Genomic DNA, 23,159 nt, shown 5'->3' with positions numbered 1-23,159 from the left:
AAAACCATAGCCTCTATCCTTGTGGAATATTTTCTAATGAAATAGATTTCTCCTTTGTAATGACCTATTCTTTATATAAAGCATTCTTGGGAATCATCTATCACTTTCTTTACCTATCTAGTAGAAAGGGTATTCAGTGGCCCTTAAATCTTTCTGGATTCTAGGAATACTTTGAGAGACTAAAGAAAGCTATGAAATTTCTCCACAGAAATTTTTACCTATTCTTAAATATTTTCATATATAAATCCAACGAGTTTCTTGTGGCTCAAGTATACATGAATATATTATACAGGTAAAATTATGTGAACATTACTTTGTGTTCACTGATTAATACAGGTTTATTTGATGTTACTGATACCAAACATTCATGTATTTTTAGCCAGCTCTACCATTGTCTGGAATGTTCCATTTGTTTTGTGGTTTATGTAGAGAATCACAGAGAATAGGATGCAATAGAATCAGAACAATGGAAGAAAACTGCAAAATAACTTTACATTAAGCAGTAAATAAGAATTAGAGATGAAGAAGGGGTGAAAAGAGACAAGAGATAGCCATACCTGGGAAGACTAGTTTCTTGGCGACAGATTCTGAAACTAGACATTCTGAAACAGTCTAAGTAATATTGAGTAAAGACTGGGCATGTTCTATTCATAAAATTCCACTGTCGGGGAGTAGAGAGCTGTGTCACACATATGTAAGAAAATTCCCCAAAGAAGAATTGGAGTGAGCGTGCCAATCAATATCTGTCTAAGGGAATGGAAACTGGAAGCTGACTGTGGAAGTACAAAAAGAAACAGGACAACTGAGGGGGTTTAGAGAGAACTGACCCAATGAGGATTTAAAAAAATAATAATAATAATGAGAATCTTTTCTTTGGAGCTGAAGTTTCCATCTCCACAGTTACCTTAAGATCCTTTCAAAATTTTCAGGGCACAGAAATGTGTATATGACTCAAACCTTGTAAGAAATTAAACCATGGGGGTGCAGGTGGGGGCATTGACCTTTAAACATAATCAGCATTGGTGACTTCAATTCAGCTTTGCCCTGCTCCTTTAATACTACATGAATCATTATACAAATTCATAAAAAGCTGGGATATTCTACTCCTGGAAGGTTCTTTTTTTTTTTTTTTCAATATATGAAGTTTATTGTCAAATTGGTTTCCATACAACACCCAGTGCTCATCCCAAAAGGTGCCCTCCTCAATACCCATCACCCACCCCCCCCCACCCCCCATCAACCCTCAGTTTGTTCTCAGTTTTTAAGAGTCTCTTATGCTTTGGCTCTCTCCCACTCTAACCTTTTTTTTTCCCTTCCCCTTCCCCATGGGTTTCTGTTAAGTTTCTCAGGATCCACATAAGAGTGAAAACATATGGTATCTGTCTTTCTCTGTATGGCTTATTTCACTTAGCATCACACTCTCCAGTTCCATCCGTGTTGCTACAAAGGGCCATATTTCATTCTTTCTCATTGCTATGTAGTACTCCATTGTGTATATAAACCACAATTTCTTTATCCATTCATCAGTTGATGGACATTTAGGTTATTTCCATAATTTGGCTATTGTTAAGAGTGTTGCTATAAACATTGGGGTACAAGTGCCCCTATGCATCAGTACTCCTGTATCCCTTGGGTAAATTCCTAGCAGTGCTATTGCTGGGTCATAGGGTATGTCTATTTTTAATTTTTTGAGGAACCTCCACACTGTTTTCCAGAGTGGCTGCACCAGTTTTCCCACCAACAGTGCAAGAGGGTTCCCTTTTCTCCACATCCTCTCCAGCATCTATAGTCTCCTGATTTGTTCATTTTGGCCACTCTGACTGGCATGAGGTGATATCTGAGTGTGGTTTTGATTTGTATTTCCCTGATGAGGAGCGACGTTGAGCATCTTTTCATGTGCCTGTTGGCCATCCTGATGTCTTCTTTAGAGAAGTGTCTATTCATGTTTTCTGCCCATTTCTTCACTGGGTTATTTGTTTTTTGGGTGTGGAGTTTGGTGAGCTCTTTATCGATTTTGGATACTAGCCCTTTGTCCGATATGTCATTTGCAAATATCTTTTCCCATTCCGTTGGTTGCCTTTTCGTTTTGTTGATTGTTTCCTTTGCTGTGCAGAAGGTTTTATCTTCATAAGGTCCTAATAGTTCATTTTTGCTTTTAATTCCCTTGCCTTTGGGGATGTGTCAAGTAAGAAATTTCTATGGCTGAGGTCAGAGATCTTTTCCTGCTTTCTCCTCTAGGGTTTTGATGGTTTCCTGTCTCACATTCAGGTCCTTTATCCATTTTGAGTTTATTTTTGTGAATGGTGTAAGAATGTGGTCTAGTTTCAATCTTCTGCATGTTGCTGTCCAGTTCTCCCAGCACCATTTGTTAAAGAGACTGTCTTTTTTCCATTGGATGTTCTTTCCTGCTTTGTCAAAGATGAGTTGGCCATACATTTGTGGGTCTAGTTCTGGGGTTTCTATTCTATTCCATTGGTCTCTGTGTCTGTTTTTGTGCCAATACCATGCTGTCTTCATGATTACAGCTTTGTAGTAAAGGCAAAAGTCTGGGATTGTGATGCCTCCTGCTTTGGTCTTCTTCTTCAAAATTACTTTGGCTATTCAGGGCCTTTTGTGGTTCCATATGAATTTTAGGATTGCTTGTTCTAGTTTCGAGAAGAATGCTGGTGCAATTTTGATTGGGATTGCATTGAGTGTGTAGATAGCTTTGGGTAGCATTGACATTTTTACAATATTTATTCTTCCAACCCATGAGCACGGAATGTTTTTCCATTTCTTTATATCTTCTTCAATTTCCTTCATAAGCTTTCTATAGTTTTCAGCATACAGATCTTTTACATCTTTGGTTAGATTTATTCCTAGGTATTTTATGCTTCTTGGTGCAATTGTGAATGGGATCAGTTTCTTTATTTGTCTTTCTGTTGCTTCATTATTAGTGTATAAGAATGCAACTGATTTCTGTACATTGATTTTGTATCCTGCAACTTTGCTGAATTCATGTATCAGTTCTAGAAGACTTTTGGTGGAGTCTATCGGATTTTCCATGTATAATATCATGTCATCTGCAAAAAGTGAAAGCTTTACTTCATCTTTGCCAATTTTGATGCCTTTGATTTCCTTTTGTTGTCTGATTGCTGATGCTAGAACTTCCAACACTATGTTAAACAACAGCGGTGAGAGTGGACATCCCTGTCGTGTTCCTGATCTCAGGGAAAAAGCTCTCAGTTTTTCCCCACTGAGGATGATGTTGGCTGTGGGCTTTTCATAAATGGCTTTTATGATCTTTAAGTATGATCCTTCTATCCTGACTTTCTCAAGGGTTTTTATTAAGAAACATTGCTGAATTTTGTCAAATGCCTTTTCTGCATCGATTGACAGGATCATATGGTTCTTATCTTTTCTATTATTAATGTGATGTATCACCATGATTGATTTGTGAATGTTGAACCAGCCCTGCATCCCAGGAATGAATCCCACTTGATCATGGTGAATAATTCTTTTTTATATGCTGTTGAATTCTATTTGCTAGTATCTTATTGAGAATTTTTGCATCCATATTCATCAGGAATATTGGCCTGTAGTTCTCTTTTTTTACTGGGTCTCTGTCTGGTTTAGGAATCAAAGTAATACTGGCTTCATAGAATGAGTCTGGAAGTTTTCCTTCCCTTTCTATCTCTTGGAATAGCTTGAGAAGGATGGGTATTATCTCTGCTTTAAACGTCTGGTAGAACTCCCCTGGGAAGCCATCTGGTCCTGGACTCTTATTTGTTGGGAGATTTTTGATGACTGATTCAATTTCTTCGCTGGTTATGGGTCTGTTCAAGCTTTCTATTTCTTCCTGTTTGAGTTTTGGAAGCATGTGGGTGTTTAGGAATTTGTCCATTTCTTCCAGGTTGTCCAGCTTGTTTGCATATAATTTTTCATAGTATTCCCTGATAATTGCTCGTATTTCTGTAGGGTTGGTTGTAATAATTCCCTTTTCATTCATGATTTTATCTATTTAGGTCATCTCCCTTTTCTTTTTGAGAAGCCTGGCTAGAGGTTTATCAATTTTGTTTATTTTTTCAAAAAACCAACTCTTGGTTTCATTGATCTGCTCTACAGTTTTTTTTAGATTCTATATTGTTTATTTCTGCTCTGATCTTTATTATTTCTCTTCTTCTACTGGGTTTAGGCTGTCTTTGCTATTCTGCTTCTATTTCCTTTAGGTGTGCTGTTAGATTTTGTATTTGGTATTTTTTTTTGTTTGTTTGTTTGTTTCTTGAGATAGGCCTGGACTGCAATGTATTTTCCCCTCAGGACTGCCTTCGCTGCATCCCAAAGCGTTTGGATTGTTGAATTTTCATTTTCATTTGTTTCCATATATGTTTTAATTTCTTCTCTAATTGCCTGGTTGACCCACTCATTCTTTAGTAGGTGTTCTTTAACCTCCATGCTTTTGGAGGTTTTCCAGACTTTTTCCTGTGGTTGATTTCAAGCTTCATAGCATTGTGGTCTGAAAGTATGCATGGTATGATTTCAATTCTTGTATACTTATGAAGGGCTGTTTTGTGACCCAGTATGTGATCTGTCTTGGAGAATGTTCCATGTGCACTCGAGAACAAAGTATATTCTGTTGCTTTGGGATGCAGAGTTCTAAATATATCTGTCAAGTCCATTTGAGCCAATGTATCATTCAGGGCCCTTGTTTCTTTATTGACCGTGTGTCTAGATGATCTATCCATTTCTGTAAGTGGAGTGTTAAAGTCCCCTGCAATTACCACATTCTTGTCAATAAGATTGCTTATGTTTGTGAGTAATTGTTTTATATATTTGGGGGCTCCTGTATTTGGTGCATAGACATTTATAATTGTTAGCTCTTCCTGATGGATAGACCCTGTGATTATTATATAATGCCCTTCTTCATCTCTTGTTACAGCCTTTAATTTAAAGTCTAGTTTGTCTGATATAAGTATGGTTACTCCAGCTTTCTTTTGACTTCCAGTGACATGATAAATAATTCTCCATCCCCTCACTCTCAATCTGAAGGTGTCCTCAGGTCTAAAATGAGTCTCTTGTAGACAGCAAATAGATGGGTCTTGTTTTTTTATCCATTCTGATACCCTATGTCTTTTGGTTGGCACATTTAGTCATTTACATTCAGTGTTATTATAGAAAGATATGTGTTTAGAGTCATTGTGATGTCCATAGGTTTCATGCTTGTAGTGATGTCTCTGGAACTTTGTCTCACAGGATCCCCTTTAGAATCTCTTGTAGGGCTGGTTTAGTGGTGATGAATTCCTTCAGTTTTTGTTTGTTTGGGAAGACCTTTATCTCTCCTTCTATTCTAAATGACAGACTTGCTGGATAAAGGATTCTTGGCTGAGTATTATTTCTGTTCGTCACATTGAATATCTCCTGCCATTCCTTTCTGGCCTGCCAAGTTTCAATAGAGAGATCAGTCACGAGTCTTATAGGTCTCCCTTTATATGTTAGAGCACGTTTATCTCTAGCTGCTTTCAGAATTTTCTCTTTATCCTTGTATTTTGCCAGTTTCACTATGATATGTCGTGCAGAAGATCGATTCAAGTTACGTCTGAAGGGAGTTCTCTGTGCCTCTTGGATTTCAAAGTCTTTTTCCTTCCCAGATCAGGGAAGTTCTCAGCTATGATTTCTTCAAGTACACCTTCAGCACCTTTCACTCTCTCTTCCTCCTCTGGAATACCAATTATGCGTAGATTATTTCTCTTTAGTGCATCACTTAGTTCTCTAATTTTCCCCTCATACTCCTGGATTTTTTTATCTCTTTTTCTCAGCTTCTTCTTTTTCCATAATTTTATCTTCTAGTTCACCTATTCTCTCCTCTGCCTCTTCATTCTGAGCCATAGTTGTCTCCATTTTATTCTGCAGCTCATTGATAGCATTTTTTAGCTCTTCCTGGCTGTTCTTTAGTCCCTTGATCTCTGTAGCAATAGATTCTCTGCTGTCCTTTATACTGTTTTCAAGCCCAGTGATTAATTTTATGACTATTATTCGAAATTCACTTTCTGTTATATTGTTTAAATCACTTTTGATCAGTTCATTAGCTGTTGTTATTTCCTGGACGTTTTTTTGAGGGGAATTCTTCCATTTTGTCATTTTGGATAGTCCCTGGAGTGGTGCGGAACTGCGGGGCACTTCCCCTGTGCTGTCTGGAATAACTTTCGTTGGTGGGTGGGGCTGCAGTCAAACCTGAAGTCTGCCCCAGCCCACCTCTGGGGCCACAGTCAGACTGGTGTGTGCCTTCTCTTCCCCTCTCTTAGGGGCAGGATTCACTGTGGGGTGGCGTGTCCCGTCTGGGCTACTTGCACACTGCCAGGTTTGTGGTGCTGGGGATCCGGCATATTAGCTGGGGTGGATAGGCAAGGTGCACAGGGGCGGGAGGGACAGGCTCTGCAGGCTCAGCTCGCTTATCCTTTGGAGATCTGCTTTGGGAGGGGCCCTGCAGCACCAGGAGGGAGTCAGACCCACCGGAGTGATGGATCCGCAGAAGCACAGCTTTGGGTGTTTGCGCGGTGCAAGCAAGTTCCCTGGCAGGAACTGGTTCCCTTTGGGATTTTAACTGGGGGATGGGCAAGGGAGATGGCACTGGCCAGCGCCTTTGTTCCCCGCCAAGCTGAGCTCTGTTGTCTGGGGCACAACAACTCTCCCTCCCATTGTCCTCCATCCCTCCCGTACTCCAAGCAGAGCTGTTAGCTTCTAACCTTCCAGATGTCAAGTCCCGCTTGCTGTCAGAACACACTCAGTCCGGCCCCTCTGCTTTTGCAAGCCAGACATGGGGGCTCTGCTTGGCCGGCGGGCCACCCATCTGCCCCGGCTCCCTCCCGCCAGTCCATGTAGTGCGCAATGCCTCTCTGCCTTCCTACCCTCTTCCATGGGCCTCTCGTCTACACTTGGCTCCGGAGACTCCGTTCTGCTAGTTTTTTGGCGGTTTTCTGGGTTATTTAGGCAGGTGTATGTGGAATCTAAGTGATCAGCAGGATGCTCGGTGAGCCCAGTGTCCTCCTTCGCCACCATCTTCCCAGAATCTCCACTTCTGGAAGGTTCATGTGTAGTTGGTGTAACAACTACCTTGAGACTAAAGAATTAAAATAATTCAAAGTATATTAATCCCTCCTGAGCCACACAAAGCTTTGCTTGATTTATCCCAGAACTGCCAGAGATTTCTTGATGCTTGCAGAATATGCAATGGTAGTTAAATTTAGTGCCTCACCTTTTTTGTCAAGATTTCATAGGATGTTTAAATTAAAAAATTGCCGTCAATAGTTATTAATGGTGCCATATTTCTACAGTATGATCATTTTTTGGTCAGAGGTTAGTAATTCCACTAGAAATAATCCTCCCTCATCCATTCCTTTGCCTCCCTGTCCCCCTTCACCCCATTACCACATGTCTTCAAAGGAAAAGGGAGAAATACTCAAAGCAAATAAATCTCTTAACAGGTATAATGAGAAATGAGAAAAGTCATTTTCTAAACATCAGAGCTGTATGTCCTTAACTCAGATGTAAATGTGTGTGTGTGTGTGTGTGTGTGTATGAAAACTGATAGTTTTGATACAAAAGATATCATATGATTAGCTAGTAACTGAAAATGGGAAGTAGAATGACTTCATTTTACATACATCCATACATCAAAAAGAAAAATAACTTTGTTTCAGTACTCATTGGAATTCTTTAATTTTTGTTTTCTGAATCCATGGTTATGCTTTTATTCACTTAGCTGTCCAGAAAAATAAAAGATCAATCATATTGGCAATTTCTAATTCTTGAATTGCTGTGTATTGTGCAAAAACTGTCCTATACCTCTATTCCTAGCCTGAGGAAAGAGAATATTATTAATACATCAAGCTGTTAGAGACCTTTTAATGGGTGCCTTTAGGATGGAAGGTTTTGATGAAATGTCAAAAATGATGTGATTTAGCCAAACATTCTTTTAATAGTTTTGTTTTTAAATTATTATTTAGGTGTGGTAAGGCCAGCAGATCAGGAGACAACTGCCATTTAAAAGATAACTTGTTATAGTCTGAGATTTCAAGAGAGAAAACACATCACACCACAAGGAACCACACTGGGAATCACCTGGGCTCATTAGCAAGGCAGAGGGAAAACAGGGGAAAGATTGGCTAGAGACTTTACTGTGGTTTCCAAGGTAAGAAATAGTCAAGTGAGGGAAAGTAGGTTTAGAATTGGCTAGTTTGAATAATTTTAGCAGCTTTGGGGTATAGGGACTGTTGGTAGTTGCCTGGTGTCAGGCTCTGGGGTGATTAAGGTAAGTGGATAGTGGTCTAGGTTATGAGCCCACTAGGGTGGTAGCTGGGGGTATGGACATAACTGGCTGCTCAAGCAGGGGAACTGAGCAGCCTCTGGCCAGGACCTCAAAGCTAAGTTAAGACAGCATTTTGAAAACTATGTTATAGTTGTCTCCCTGATGTCTTGATACCAGTTTGAGCTTGATTATTTGGGTATTCGGTGGCCTTATTAGTAGGGGAGACCTTCAAAAAATAGACATAAGTCGGCCTGTTTTAAACAGCATAGAAAACAGATGAGTGTAAAAAGGAGGAACACAAGTAGAAATACAAGGAGTCCTTACAGGCTGGCTTGTAACTAAGTTTTTCATTTATGAGGCATTAGCCAAGAAAACAAATTTGAAATTTCTGGTGTCCTGATAATATCTTGGTGGTATTGCATTACGTGTTAAAAGTAGTCCTATGTATTTTTGGACAACATTATGGTGTATTCCTCAGGTAAAAGTGGCAGCTATGTTTGTTGAAGGGTATGAACAAATAGTTTAATAAAGTGTATGTAAAGATTGGTTGTTGTAACCAGGGGAAAAAGATGTTTGTGGTTGTAGTGGCCATGGTTGGAGATTCAGAATAGGAGGTCATGGTGGAGAGCCTAAGGGGATGGTAGAAAAGTTACTGGGGAATGGGTGTTCCTCTCCTCAGGGCTTCAAGGAGTTGTCTGATAGGAGGCAGTTGCCTCTTGGGGAAAGTAGTAATCTACCTTAACTTTCGGAATGGCATAAATTGCAATACCTTCCACCAGACTCCCTCTTAGGCACAGGAGTGTAGTGAGATATGTATTGACAAGAGTAAAGATAATACCAGGAAAGTTGGTTAGACAGCAAGCTCAGAAAACATGATATAATCCCTAATATGAAAAGAAGAAAAGCAATGAATATTTCATGTCCAGTTTGTCAGCATCTTAAGAGAGACAGCCTGTAAGCATCAGTAGGGCAGAGGTTGTAGCATCTAGGGTAAAGTCCTAGCAGGAGGCGATAATCATTTCCAAGGGCAAGCTCCTGGGCCAGGGTGGTAACAAATGGGATCTGGGACTGGGGAGGCTCTTTAAGAGGATATGCACTGAAGTTGTGTGGCTAGTTTTTGTGGCTCTATGGTATTAAAAATAAGGCAAAGACACTTTTGTAATTTGAAGGCAACATTGTGCCAAACACTTGACTTACAATTTTTTCCTGTTTCCATTAATTTTATTAGTCTGAAGAACATTAGTCTATTGAGATTCTCTTGTGAAATTCTTTTTTTTTCTTAAATATTCTTTTTTTATTGTTTAAATTCGAGTTAGTTAACATACAGTGTAGTCTTGGCTTCAGGAGTACAACTCAGTGATTCATCTCTTACATGTAACACCCAGTGCTTGTCCCAACAAGTGCCCTTCTTAGTACCCATCACCCATTTAGTCCATCCCCTTAGCCATCTTCCCTCCAGTGACCCTCAGTTCTCTGTATTTAAAAGTTGCTTATGGTTTGTCTCCCTGTCTATTTTTATCTTATTTTTCCTTTCCTTCCCCTATGTTCATCTGTTAAGTTTCTCAAATTCCACATATGATTGAAATCATATGATATGTCTTTCTTTGACATATCATATGCCTTACTTTGCTTAGCATAATATCCTCTAGTTCCATCTACATTGTTGCAAATGTCAAGATTTTTTTTAAGTCAAAGGGCATCTAGATGTACAGCTAGAAAAGGTGATATTGGCATTCATGATGCTGTTGTAATGGATCAAATCAAAGTAGGAAAACTGGAGTGGCACAATTAAAGCCCTCAGTAAGGTTGGTAAAAACTGTTCCAATGGTTTAAGGTTTTGTACAGATGGGTGATGAGAGGGGTTCTGTTCAAATAGGTTTTAAATCATACAGTCTGATTTGGGTGTATGTTGTTAATAGAGTGTTAGCATATTAATAAAATCCAGATGTTAATATTTGGGATCTCCCCAAAGAAAAGATTAACTTTCAGGCCACAAGCCCTATATGTTCATAGTGCTTTCAATTCACTTTTTAGGGTGTCACTCAAGTTATGAAAAGAAAGGTAAAAACAATAAAAAGGAGGTGCTTGAAGGAAACATAAATGTAGCAGGGGGGAAAAATGTTCCAAAATTAACAAAGTCTATAACAAGTTCCCTTTATTTTGAGATAAGAGAAAGTATTACATGAAAACTAAGAGAACACAGTGCTAGAAAAAAATAACAGAAAACAAAACTTGGAGACATAAAACATAACCAAAAGTTTAAAAATTTTATTTGAACATACTTGAACTAGTATAGATATGGGGAACAGACTAGTGGTTGCCAGGGATGAAGTGGGAAGAGGAAAGGTGACCATACAGAGGTAGTATGTGGCATATCTTTGTGATGATAGAATAGTTCTGAATCTTGATTGTGGTGGTGGTTACATGAGATAAAATTGCATGGAGCTACATGCACATATACATACAAATGAGTACATGTAAAACTTGTGAAAATATGAATAAAGTCTATGGATTATAGCAATGTCAGTTTTCTGCTATTGATATTATACTGTAGTGATGTAAGATCTTACCAAGCAAAATAAATGTCAGTTATTACCCAGGTTAAAAAAAAAAAAGTGGAACAAGAAAGATAAATTACACTAATTAGTTCAAAAGTAATCTCCATCTCTCTGTCTCTCTATATATACATGTATATATAGACACATATAGTTATGCATTCAGTGATTATTATTAAATTAAAAATTGATATAACTATATTGGGAGAATGAGTAGAAGGTAAGTAGGGGGATTGTTTTTAAAAAGCTAACTCTTTAACCACTGTAAAATATAAATATAAAATAAGAGGCCAAAGAATAGTGCTTAAAATTCATAAATCAAGAAATACCATGATAAACATATTGCCTTAAAATGTAGAATTAAATGTCAGAAGCAACATGAGACTTGAAAGATGGATTGTTTCAGAAAAATGTTTTTGATTAGAATCTCATTTGATCATTTTGGCTATGAATTATTTCCCTTTACAACAAAATCAGACCAATTGTGAATAAAATGTAATTTTTAGCTCACCTAACCATTTTCATGCTTACAACATGTTCATTGTTACCTATTTGTGGTTTGGAATCCTCTCAGAGAATGTTGAAATTCTATATTTCCTTTGAGAAATATGCTGGATTTTGACATGTAGATTTTCCGAATTAGCAGCCCAATGTACTGAATTACAAACCCCTGATGGGTACCAACAATCTCTTATTTGCCAACTCAACACCAAGACTTTTTCTCAGCACAATGTTTTTTTAGTTTAACTGGAAAAAACTAATACGTAAATTCAGAAGACTAACAAAAACCATTTTCATTTCCTAAGAGGCCAGGAGATTAGATGCATTCAGTTTGCCCTATGACTAAAATAAAACCTATAAAACTATGAAAATGAAAAAACAAAGATGTGTATTGTATTAGTCTCCTCAAGCTGGTGTAACAAAATCCCACAGACTGGCTTAAACAACAGACATGTATTTTCTCACAGTTCTGGAGGCTGGAAGTCTTAAGACCGAGATGCTGTCAGGGTTTTCTGATGAGGATCTCTTCCTGGTATGGAGCTAGCTGTCTTTTTGCTGTGTCCTCACATGACCTTTCCTCTGTGCCTGTAGGGAGAGCAAGGGAGCTCTGGGTGACTCTTCTTATAAGGACACCAGTCCTGTTGGATTAGAGCCCCACCCTCATGATTTCATCTAACCCTGATTATCTCCTTACAGGCCCTATCTTAAAATTGTCACATTGAGGGTTAGAGCTATAACGTTTAAATTTGGGGGCACACAAGTTAGTTCTATAACATGCCTGCTGATGCATTTTTAAATGGAATCCCTTTTTGTGATTAGGACACTGAAACCAACATTTTTGCTACAGCAGGTAAATCACAGAAACTAGAAATTGACAAAAGAGCTCATATACATAAATGAGATTTACATACATATACATACATAAATGAGATTTACAATCCATTAACTTTTTCTTTTAAAGAGAAAAAAAAAACTTTTGTTTCTGGTCTCTTTAAATTTTAAGAGATGAGTTATCACTTGGGAAGAGAAGATAAAAAAAAAGTGTGAAAATTTTTCTAATAAGACTACTCACAATCATGTAACTGGACTTGCTATTCTCTGGCAGCCAAAACCATAGAGTATATAGTTTTGGACTTCAGTGAGGTTTCCATCTTGTTGGTGAGGGCACGTTGAAATATCTTTATTCATGAAGTTGTTAAATAATTTCAAACAGAGAGCAAATGTATGGTAGAATAGTAGATAATTCCTACGACATAGAAAAATTTAGAGCAGACTAAAATATCAATTTCAGGGAGCAGTTGGAAAATAAAACTTGCCTATGACAAGCTATAAGAATACAGGGACTAGAGTAGATGGGGAGATACCTATCTGTTTTTTTCTACTTGAAACCAAGCTTTTGTAAGGGTATAGCTCACAGCTCAGATAGGTAGAGTGAGAGACCAGCCTTATGTTCTAGGCTGCTCAGATTTCCAGGATAACTACTCAGAAAAGTCTTTCAGTCACTAGTGCATTAAAGAGAGCATGAAGAAAATCACGCAGGATTCATTCACTAACTTCCAGGCACATGCACAGGTTGCAAATATGAGCTTTCAGACTATTCCCTGAGTGCCTGTTCTGCCCTTCACTTATGTTCTCACACTCACTTTTTTAATAACATTCGTCTACTTGGAGGTGTTGTTGTAGCTTCTGTTCTTCAATATTGAAAATAGTGTCCTATCCTTAACTGAAAGTTGCAGCTGGTGGGTCCTATCCAGAGCTTTCTCACAAAGATCCTGGACTGCTTTCCTCCTTGTGCAGATTTTTTGTTTTTTGTTTTTATCTTTGACACTATCTGTGCAAACACAAAATACAAGTCAGATCAGAAAGAGACTTAAATGATGAAATATTGTTCCCTGAAGAGAACCTGAGAACATGTACATTAATTTATTTGTTTTAGAAAGAAGTTAACTCAATCTGAAAGATGTGGGAAACTCCAATGTCTGCAACTTGATAGTGGGGACCAAGCAGAGATTAGAACCCAATTCTCCAAATTTCTAGGGTAGCCTTTTTAAAATGTTTAACCCAATCTTGTATTAACCATATGGCTGAGCTACAGTGGCCAGATATCCACTATATGATTTTGCAAGTGCATGTGCTGTTTTAAATGAATCTACTCAGTATGTTGTTTCAGACCTGTGAAGCTGTTCAAATAAGATACGAAAATAGTGAATTTATCTAACTGCACCTGATTCTGATAGAGAATGAAAAGCCAATTCATTGTCACAGCCAGTTTGTAAATGACAAGGGAAGTGATCCTGAGCCTTCACTGTCTATTGTGCCCCTGGTATTGCCCATCCACATATGTCACAGTGGTACTATTCAGTCTATAAAGATAGACATTATCTCTACATCCCAACAATTTGTCTTATCCTCCTAAATTAATTACAGATGCAGATTTAACAGTTAGCATTGCCAGGTCCCTGAAGAGAACAAATTTTGTGGACTGTTTTAGTGATAAAACATTCAGATTCAGATACACGTAGATGTAGACTGAATTCTATTTATGAATAAATAAGATTCATTCTAGGATCATGTCTGATAGTGACAGATTCCAGTAACATCTAAGAAGGAATTTATTTTCTCTAGTCAACTCTTAAGCATGCATAACCATCCACTTGAACTCTAAAAATTCAATCTAAAGGCTCTAGTCCTTTCAAGCATAGGTTTTGGGCATTGGGAACATAAACCAAATTTGTCTCCCTTTCCACAAATGCAATTTAGGGTAAAATAATAATATTATGGCAATTTTAAGTAAAAATCTATAGGTGAAGTGGAATTCTGATTCTCCTTTGGGTAAGCCAGTCTTTGCATCTAGCCTATCATCTGCTCCCTCACCTAAATCCAGACTTCATTTAGACAGAAATGTTTTTAATCACAGTCTACCTGAAAATATCTGAGTTTTATATATAGGTATAAAGTTTACAAATTCAGCATGCAGTTCAGGTGCGCACATTGGGAAAAAAATTGTTCTTGAATTTTTTAGGTCTATTTTCCAACGGCTCCTTATGCATTATAGGTCTTATCATCCTTGGCCAGATGCTAATTTTCCAGATCAGTGGTCCTGAGGTCAATGCCAGAAATACAAGTAGACCTCGTCTTCAATTTCTCTTTTATAATTTCTGATGGAGTTTCTCAAAGAATGTCAAATATCACATTAAATGTTCCACTTTGTGCCAGTTAAAGTGTGCTTATACTCCTTCCTATATTCAGGGCCTAATGCTTTTAAAGTTGGGAAACTGGCAAGGATGAACACAAGGAAAAAATCTCTTCCTTGACCCTCTAAGTTGTACATTAAAGTTGAAAGCTGGAGGCATCTACTTTCTTTGTCAGATATTTAAAAATTTGCTGATGAGTCCAATGAAAAAAGCATAATGAAAACACTTTAATGGAAAAAGATACCCTATGTATATATTCAAAGTTTGTGTCTATCTCTACATATTGAACATTAGTAGATACGTACTTCTGATATAGCAAAGTTTTGCTGAATATAAGTTTTCAGAAAGTTAGTAGGAAAATGTATAAAATTTAGGAACTCCCGCAGATTCACATGAGTGTTGCAGATGTGTATAATTTTCTAAAGAAAGATTATTCCCTAAAAAAGAAGAGCTTAAATTAGGTCTGACCTTCTGAAAACATCATATGTAATTCTTCCATTTTTAAAGCCTTAGTGATTCGAACTAAGGAAAGATATACCCTGATTGACATGAAGATAAAATAGGCTTGATAGATTCATTGTTCTTGATATAAATACTCCATGCCTTTGAAATTTTAAACTCTTCTAAACTTCACTCATTCATTTGACATCTAATTTAGATAAATTCCAGAGCTTATTTTTATAAATCATACTCTCGATAAAGTGTTTAATCTGATTATTTGTTCCCACTTAGTGAAAATGCACACGCATACAGATATACACTGGCACAAACATATACACAAATCTTAAAGAGAAGGCTATCTTTTGTGGCTTATGCAGGAAAAAATAATAAATTCTTATACCCTATTTAACATAAAGTGGGCATTAGTCAAGATTGTTTTAATTGCCCACCCCATTTATGATTGTAAAATCAATTTGGAGACATAAGCAGTGAGTTCCAATCTTTCAAGAATCATATATACATCATATATATGTATGACATATATTTCTCTTAAGGCTGCTTTTTACTGACTTACAAGTATGGGAAAAATTATTTGGTACAAAAAGCCAGGGGGAACAGGAACCATGGACTGCTTGTTGACTCTTAAAGTGAGAAGTCCTAGCCATTCACTTCACCGAGTCTTACAAGTAGTGTCATTTCTATTAGAGTCATGATATAAAAAAAGTGGGGAAGCATTTCTCTTAGCTATTTGCCACTTCCAAACTTCCCAACACATGGTCAATACCAGCCCCATCTTAGCCTTGGAGTATCAGGAGGCTTCTCTAGCTGGCTCTGCCTCATTTGGATACTCCCACCTTGAGTTCCACTAGCTTTTTTCTTTAGAAAAGACTAAAACTGATGCAATTCTCTATATGAAACCATTTTTCAGAAACTTAGCCACTCAACTCAGTAAGTTAAAAAAAAAAAAAAAAAGATACTCGTATTTAAAGTCCATGAAAGATTTACAAAGTCACTAATACTTCATAATTAAGTGGAGGCTAAACGTGGCACTTGGTATTTTGTATCAATTTTCCCTGAATCAATCTAGTACATTCAGCATAAAAAATGGGGAGAAATAAGGAGGCCTAAATTGGTACATAGAACATTGACTACTTGTTGAGTGAATAGACAAATTACCGTTTGAATGAGGGCACTTCATGCATAACCTGGCCCATATTTTGTAGAGCACCATCAGAATTTTAATGAAGGCCAAAAAGCTGTATGTGTAAATTAATAAACTGTATAGGTAAAACAATAGTATACTTCACAGTCTGCATATATAACTGGTCCAAGTTCAAACTGTGATTCATGTACTCAACCTGATGTTTAGAGTTCGTAAGAGGAATTTTAACACGAAATGTCAACAAGGGTACATATCTTTTCTTCACCAAAAATTTCATGAAATTAAGTGTATATAGTTGTGTAAAACAAAAAATGATATTCCTGGAGCAGGGAATATATAAAACATAAGAGCAATAAAGTCCAAGGTGATCCAAATTTTATTCGAATGTGAAAACCCATTTGTTCCAAGTGTTGCATAGACAGCACACTGATTTTTTGATCCAGATGTCCATGGATCATTTTAGAGATCTACATTTGGAGATGTGTGTTGTGCATAGTCTTAGTTCTGATAGATTATCAAAGTCACAGTAGTGAGGACTTAGCACCCTGAGATTCCTGTAAACATGCATGGAGGTCTGGCTCTGTATATAACTTAAATGGCATGAGACATGAGTAATTCCACGGTATTTTGCTTTTCTAGGAACCACAATGCTGTTTCTTTGTGCTAAAAGATGGTGGTTTAGAATTTTGGAGGGAGACAGCAGGCCTGATTAATTATTTCCATGATTGCATCAGAAGTTACCTTTCATTTTACTTAAAATAGTTTAGGACTTTATTGTATTTTAGAAGAATTTGATATAAACATAAATATTAGGTTTTGTTTTTCTTTTGTCCCCCTTAAATTATGTGATGAATCAAATCTTTGAAAAGTTGTTGGTTGAGTGGAAGACTGAATGAGTAAACTGAATCATAGAGGAATAAAGTAAATTCTTATTAAATAAAAGACAATTTGGACCCATTAGACTTTCACATTTCTTAGGTTTTAATTGTTAGAGAATGACAATTTCTGTGTTTCCTTCCTAAACCTCTGATATTAGATGAGACAAAGATATTTATCTCCTGTTCTATTAAGGAAATAAAATCTAAGAGTTATTAAAGTCCAATTTATATTACATTTTGGAAGAGTCAAATCCAGTAATTACACCTTCTTATCTTTTGAATATGGTCATTTGTCCCCTCTCCACTGCTATCCTCCCTTCTTAGCCAGATTACCTAAATTTTGTGGTAGTTGGTTTTCACACAGTGTAGCCACAGTGATCTTTCTTTGTTTTTATATAATCAGTTTAATTGCACAAGAAATACATGATCATTTTGTGAAGTAGTAACTACAGAGAAGCAAATATTATTGAATTTAAATCACCTCTGATTCTGCCTCAAGATATAAGTGAGCATTACAGACTATATATGTCCAAACTTTTTACCATTTTAGTATAATTGTAAACATACCTCTCACAACCTTCTAAAATATAAATCTTATTTTTTATTTTGGTCAACCAGCTCCTCTTTTGGTTAAAAAATATAAACACCTTTCTTTATTGCTAAATGAAAATTTAAATAATCATTTTAAAGGATGGTAACTTAGTAACCAAGGGTCTGAATATCCCATACATTATTTAAACAATATATGTTGTTGAAGAAAAATTGGGTTAAAAGAACAAGAGTTGTTGGAAGGCTTTTACTACCTATTACAAGTCTTTCCATGATAGCCATACCAGGTTGCATCCTGACCTGAAGAATAATCGTATGGGCCTGCCTGTTCACTGGGCCAGTGGTTCACAACCTGATAGCACATTATCATTATCTGTGTGACAGTAAAAAGGAAAAACAAACACAAACATAAAAACACCCTGTAGTCCAACTCATGTGCAGAAAATCAAGGTATTGGGATTGAGGAGAGGCCCAGGGTAATATCAGCAGTTTATTGGGGAGTGTTCCTTTATCCTCTGTTTTCTGAAAGATTTTGTGTAGAATTGGTATTGTTTCTTCCTTCAGTGTTTGGTAAAATTCACTAGTGAAGTTCATTGGTCCTTTCTTTACCGGAAGGTTTTAGTTAAAGTTTTCATTTGCTTTAATAGATGTGAGCCTCTGAGGTTTCTATTCTTGCTTGAGTTTTCATAATTTGTGTCTTTCAAAAAATGTGCCCATTTCACTGAAGTTGTTGAGTATGTGACATCAGCTTGTTTATAGTATTGCTGCGCTATCTCTTTAATGTCTACAGGTTTATAGTGATATCCTCTCTTAATTTCTAGTATTTTTAATTTATGTCTTTCCTCTTTTTTTCTAGGTGAGTATGCCTAATATCCTCTGTACTTATTCTATGGTTATTACTCTATTTGTGTGTAGTTATTATCCCACTTTCTAGGCTAAACGTTTAGTCAGTTGATTAATATCTCTATTTCTCTATTCTCTGATACATTTATTATTTTTGCTATTTGTTTTGTCCTTTTAAATGTCTATTTAATTTTTATTAAATAATTTAATTTAATTGCCATTTAATTTTCTCCCTAAAGAACCAGCTTGTTAATTTATTCATTATTTCTAAATGTTGTTTATTTTCTAACTCACAAATGAATGCTTCTCTTTCCTTCCTTTTCTATGTTTCTCTCTTTATGTCTGGCTTCCTATAATAGCAGATTAGCTTGGGGATGAAGGAGCAGAGAAAACCTTCTACACATAACACTTACAAAAGTCATACAAAATATTAAAAGATATAATCTTTTAAAAGATATATTCAGAGATTGATCACAAACAGTTATTGTTTATCCTTGAAAGATGGGGCTTTACTTTGTTTCTGCCTAAGGGCTACCCAAAATTTTCATGCAGGTCAGTGTAGAAGAAAGTTTTATCATCAGTGGCTTGAAGTGACAGAAGAGAGCTTTGAGGTCTTATAGGGCAGCCAGGAATGTAGGGAGGTGGATTCTGTAATGGAGGGAGTTGCAGAGACAGCAAACTCCTAAATCTGCACAAAAGTGTACGAATCCTTGATTAAACTACAAGTGCTTGGAAGAGACCCTAATGTACTTGGCAAAAAAGCAATAGCTATAAGTTGGAATAGTTAAGTACAGATTTTAGATGCAGCTAAGGAGGCTGGAATCTGTGTATGGTCAAGTTAATTGTGTACCCTTCCACAACCTGTACAATGTAACATTTATGAAGCCCAATATACATTCAAAAATCATTAAACATGTGAAGAATCAGAAAAAAATATGATATATGTTCAAGAGAAAAGGCAAGAAATAGTCAACTGTGAGAAGAACTAAGTGTAATTATCAAAGACTTTCAAATGGCCATTATAAATATACCCCAGAACTTTGAAAGAAATTTCAGTCAAGATGAAGAGATGAAAAATGTCAACATATGATAAAAATGTACCAAATGAAAATGTTAAAGCTGAAAATAATAAATAAAATGAAAAATTCATTTAGCCTTCAAAGCACATGGGAAATGACAGAAAAAAAGATGATGTAACCTTTAAAAAAGTATACACACACATTTGTATGTATAAAAGAATTTAAAGAAGAAAGAGAAGAAAGACTGAATAAAATGAATGGAGCTTTAGAGACCTGTAAAATAAACAGTCTACCATACTGAGCATTTGGAACTGCAGAAGGAGAAAAGAGGAAGAATGGGAAGAAAAAATATTTGAAGGCATATTAGGGAAGAAAAATTGATAGAAAATCTTGTTAAGTACTGTAAATTTAAAGACCCAATAATTTCAATAAACCCTAAGTAAGATGAGAACAGAAGAATATGAAATTAAAACTATACAAACAGGAAAAAAAAGCTAAAACTTAACAAAAGACTTGGTTCTTTGACATGATTAATAAAATTGATAAACCCCTAACATACTTATGTATATGTGTGCACAAAGGGCAGGGGAGAGAACAAATCACTAATATCAGAAATGAAACCGGTGACTAGAGATATTAAAAGAAATATTAAAAGCATAGAAAGGAAATATTATGAAAAATTATGTAAACACAATTTAGAAATTTATAATTAGAACAATTTAGATATAATTTGTTATTTTATTTTTTTGATTAGAACATATTTTTTATCTGCAATATTATTTCTTCTGCATTTTTAATATGAATTGTTTTTATTTTTTATTTTTTTTATATTTCAAGTTTTCATTTAAATTTTAGTTGACATATAGAGCAATATTAGTTTTAGGAATAGAATTTAGTGATTCATCACTTACATATAATAACAATGAGAGAGTAGACATCATAAACAATGTCACAAAAATACAAACAATTATAAGAGAATATTAAGTGCCAACAAATTAAGCAATATGGAGGAAGTAATTTCCTTTAAAATGTAAATAATGAAAACAATAAAAATATGAAAATATGAATATTTTGCAAATTAATTTTTTCCCTCAAGTATATCTCTAAATAGAAAATCCTGACCCCAAAGTCTTCATTGGTGAATTCAGTTGAATATTTTAGGTAGAGAAAATATCAATTCTACAAAAAACTCAAAGAAAATGAAGGAATACTTCCTTTCTTCATGAAGGCAGCATAATTGTAGCACCCAAAACTTATATACATAAGAAAAGAAAACCATCAGCATGGGCATCAAAACTCTTATCAAATCAAATCAGGAATACAAAAGGAGATAATTAAGACATATTGGGGTTTATCCCACAGATGCAATACTGACTTAGCTTTTGAAAATCAATGCATATATTATAACATATTTGAAGGGGATTAAAACCACCATACAGAAGGGCACCTGGGTGGTTCTGTCATTGGGATTTTCTCTCTCCCTCTCTCTCCCTTCTCTCTGCCTCCCTCCCTTTTTCTCTCTCTCTTTCTCTCTCTTTCCCCCCTCCCTCTCTCTGCCCCTCCCATAGTCATTTGCTTTTTCAGAAATCAACAACAACAAAAGAAACAACCACATGGAGATTTCAGTAGGTATATAAAAAGCATTGGACAAAATTCATCACTCACTTATAATTTCAAAAAAAGAAAAATACTTCACAAACTAGAAAGAAGGGGATTTTCTTAACCTGTTAAAGACTCAGGTACCAAAAAAACATTATAGCTAATGCAGTATTGGAGATGAAGGACTGCATGCTTTTCTCAGCAGCCCTGGACTACTGGAAATTTTTTCTGATATAAAATTCCAAGAGCTACTGTGCCCACCCGTGTACACCTACACATTTTCTGTGTATGTTTCTCGATTTCCAAGGATTTCTTTCATTTAATCTCTGTTCTGCACATATCTCAAACTCTCAGTATATTTGCTGGAGATCTCCGAGATCAGCCCCTGTTATGCCACTACCAAACTCCCCATTCTTTCGGCCACATAAGGTGGTTCTTGCACAGGTGCTGCTCTTTTAAATACCCTTAAGCCATCGTTTAGAGCTAATTGGGAGTTTGTGGATTTTTCTCCTGCTCAATACTTCAAAGTAACCTAAAAGTTGAAAGTTGTCTTGGAGTCTCTGCTTCTCCCCCTTTTTCTTTGCTGCTTTCTATCACTTCGAGAAGAGAAAAGAAGTTCGGAACTAAGTATGCTACTTGGTCTTACTAGATATAGAGGTTGAACTGGGGACAAGAGTAATCCCCTCCATAACTCAGAAATAAGCATAGGAATTAGAAATGAAAAGGGGGTAATGGGTACTAGGGAGGTAACTGTCAAATGCTTACTAAAATGTTGATAACTTTCTACTTTTCAAATTGTTTTTTTCAATTAATATAGTTTAATTTTTAGAGTGATTTTATGTTCACAGAAAAACTGAGTGGAACATAAAGTTCTCCTATACCCCCTACCCTCACTAACAGCAACCCACACAAGAGTGGTATGGTTGTTACAGTCAGTGTATCTACACTGACCTATTATTGGCCTTCATAATTTACCTTAGGATGTACTCTTGGCATTTGTACTATGTGGGCTTAGACAAATGTATAACAGCATGTATCTGTCATTATGATACCATACAGAATAATTTTCCTCCCCTAAAACTCCTCTGTGTTCTAGGGGTGCCTGGGTGGTTCAGTCGGTTAAGTACACCTCTTGACTTTGGCTCAGGTCATAATTTCATGGTTTGTGGGATTGAACCCAACATTGGGCTATGTGCTGACAGTGCTGAGCCTGCTTGGGATTCTCTCTCTCCTCTCTCTCTGCCCCTCCCCTACTTGCAGTCTGTCTCTCTCAAAATAAATAAACTTAAAAAAAAAACTTAAAAAAAATCAATTAATAAAAACTTCTCTGTATTCTTTTCATTCTTCCTCCCTGCTAAACTCTTGCAAATATTGATCTTTTTGCTATCTCTACTGTTTTGCCTTTTCCAGAATGTCATGAAGTTGGAATCTTCGTGTAGCTTTTTCATATTGGCTTCTTTCACTTTGTAACATACATTCAAGGTTTCAGTGTCTTTTCAAAACTTGATAGATCATTTCTTTTAATGCTGAATAATATCTCATTGTCTGGATGTACCGCAGCTTATCAGTTATCTGCCAAAGTTTATCTTTATCACATCAAAGAGTGGCAACTATAAATGAAATTACTATAAACATCCATGTGCAAGTTTTTGTATGACCCTAAGTTTTGAACACTATTCTTATAATGTTTTTGTCTGATTTGGTGTTAGGGTAATGCTGAGTTCATGGAATGTGTTAGAAAGTACTCTCAATTTCTATCTTCTGAAACAGATTGTAGAGAATTGTATAATATCTTCCTTAAATGTTTGGAAGAATTCATCGGTGAATCCATACCGGCCTTATCTTTCTGTTTTTGAAGGTTATTAATTAGTGACTCAATTTCTTTAACAGTGATTGACTTATGCAGATTGTCTATTTCTTCTTGTGTGAGTTTTGGCAAATTGTGTCTTATGAAGGATTGGTCGATTTCATTTAGATTATCAATTTTGTGGACATACAGTTGTTCATACTATTCCTTTTACACATTCTTAATGTTCATGAAATCTGCAGTGATAACTCCCTTTCGTTTCTGATATTAGTAATTTCTGTCCTCTGTCTTTTTTTCTTAGTTAGCCTGGCTAGACTTATCATTTTA

This window comes from Panthera onca, chromosome B2, assembly GCF_046562875.1.
Source record: "Panthera onca isolate mPanOnc1 chromosome B2, mPanOnc1 haplotype 2, whole genome shotgun sequence".
NCBI classification, from domain to species: Eukaryota; Metazoa; Chordata; class Mammalia; order Carnivora; family Felidae; genus Panthera; species Panthera onca.
The sequence above is the reverse complement of the archived record's forward strand: the minus strand, read 5'-3'. Positions refer to the sequence as shown.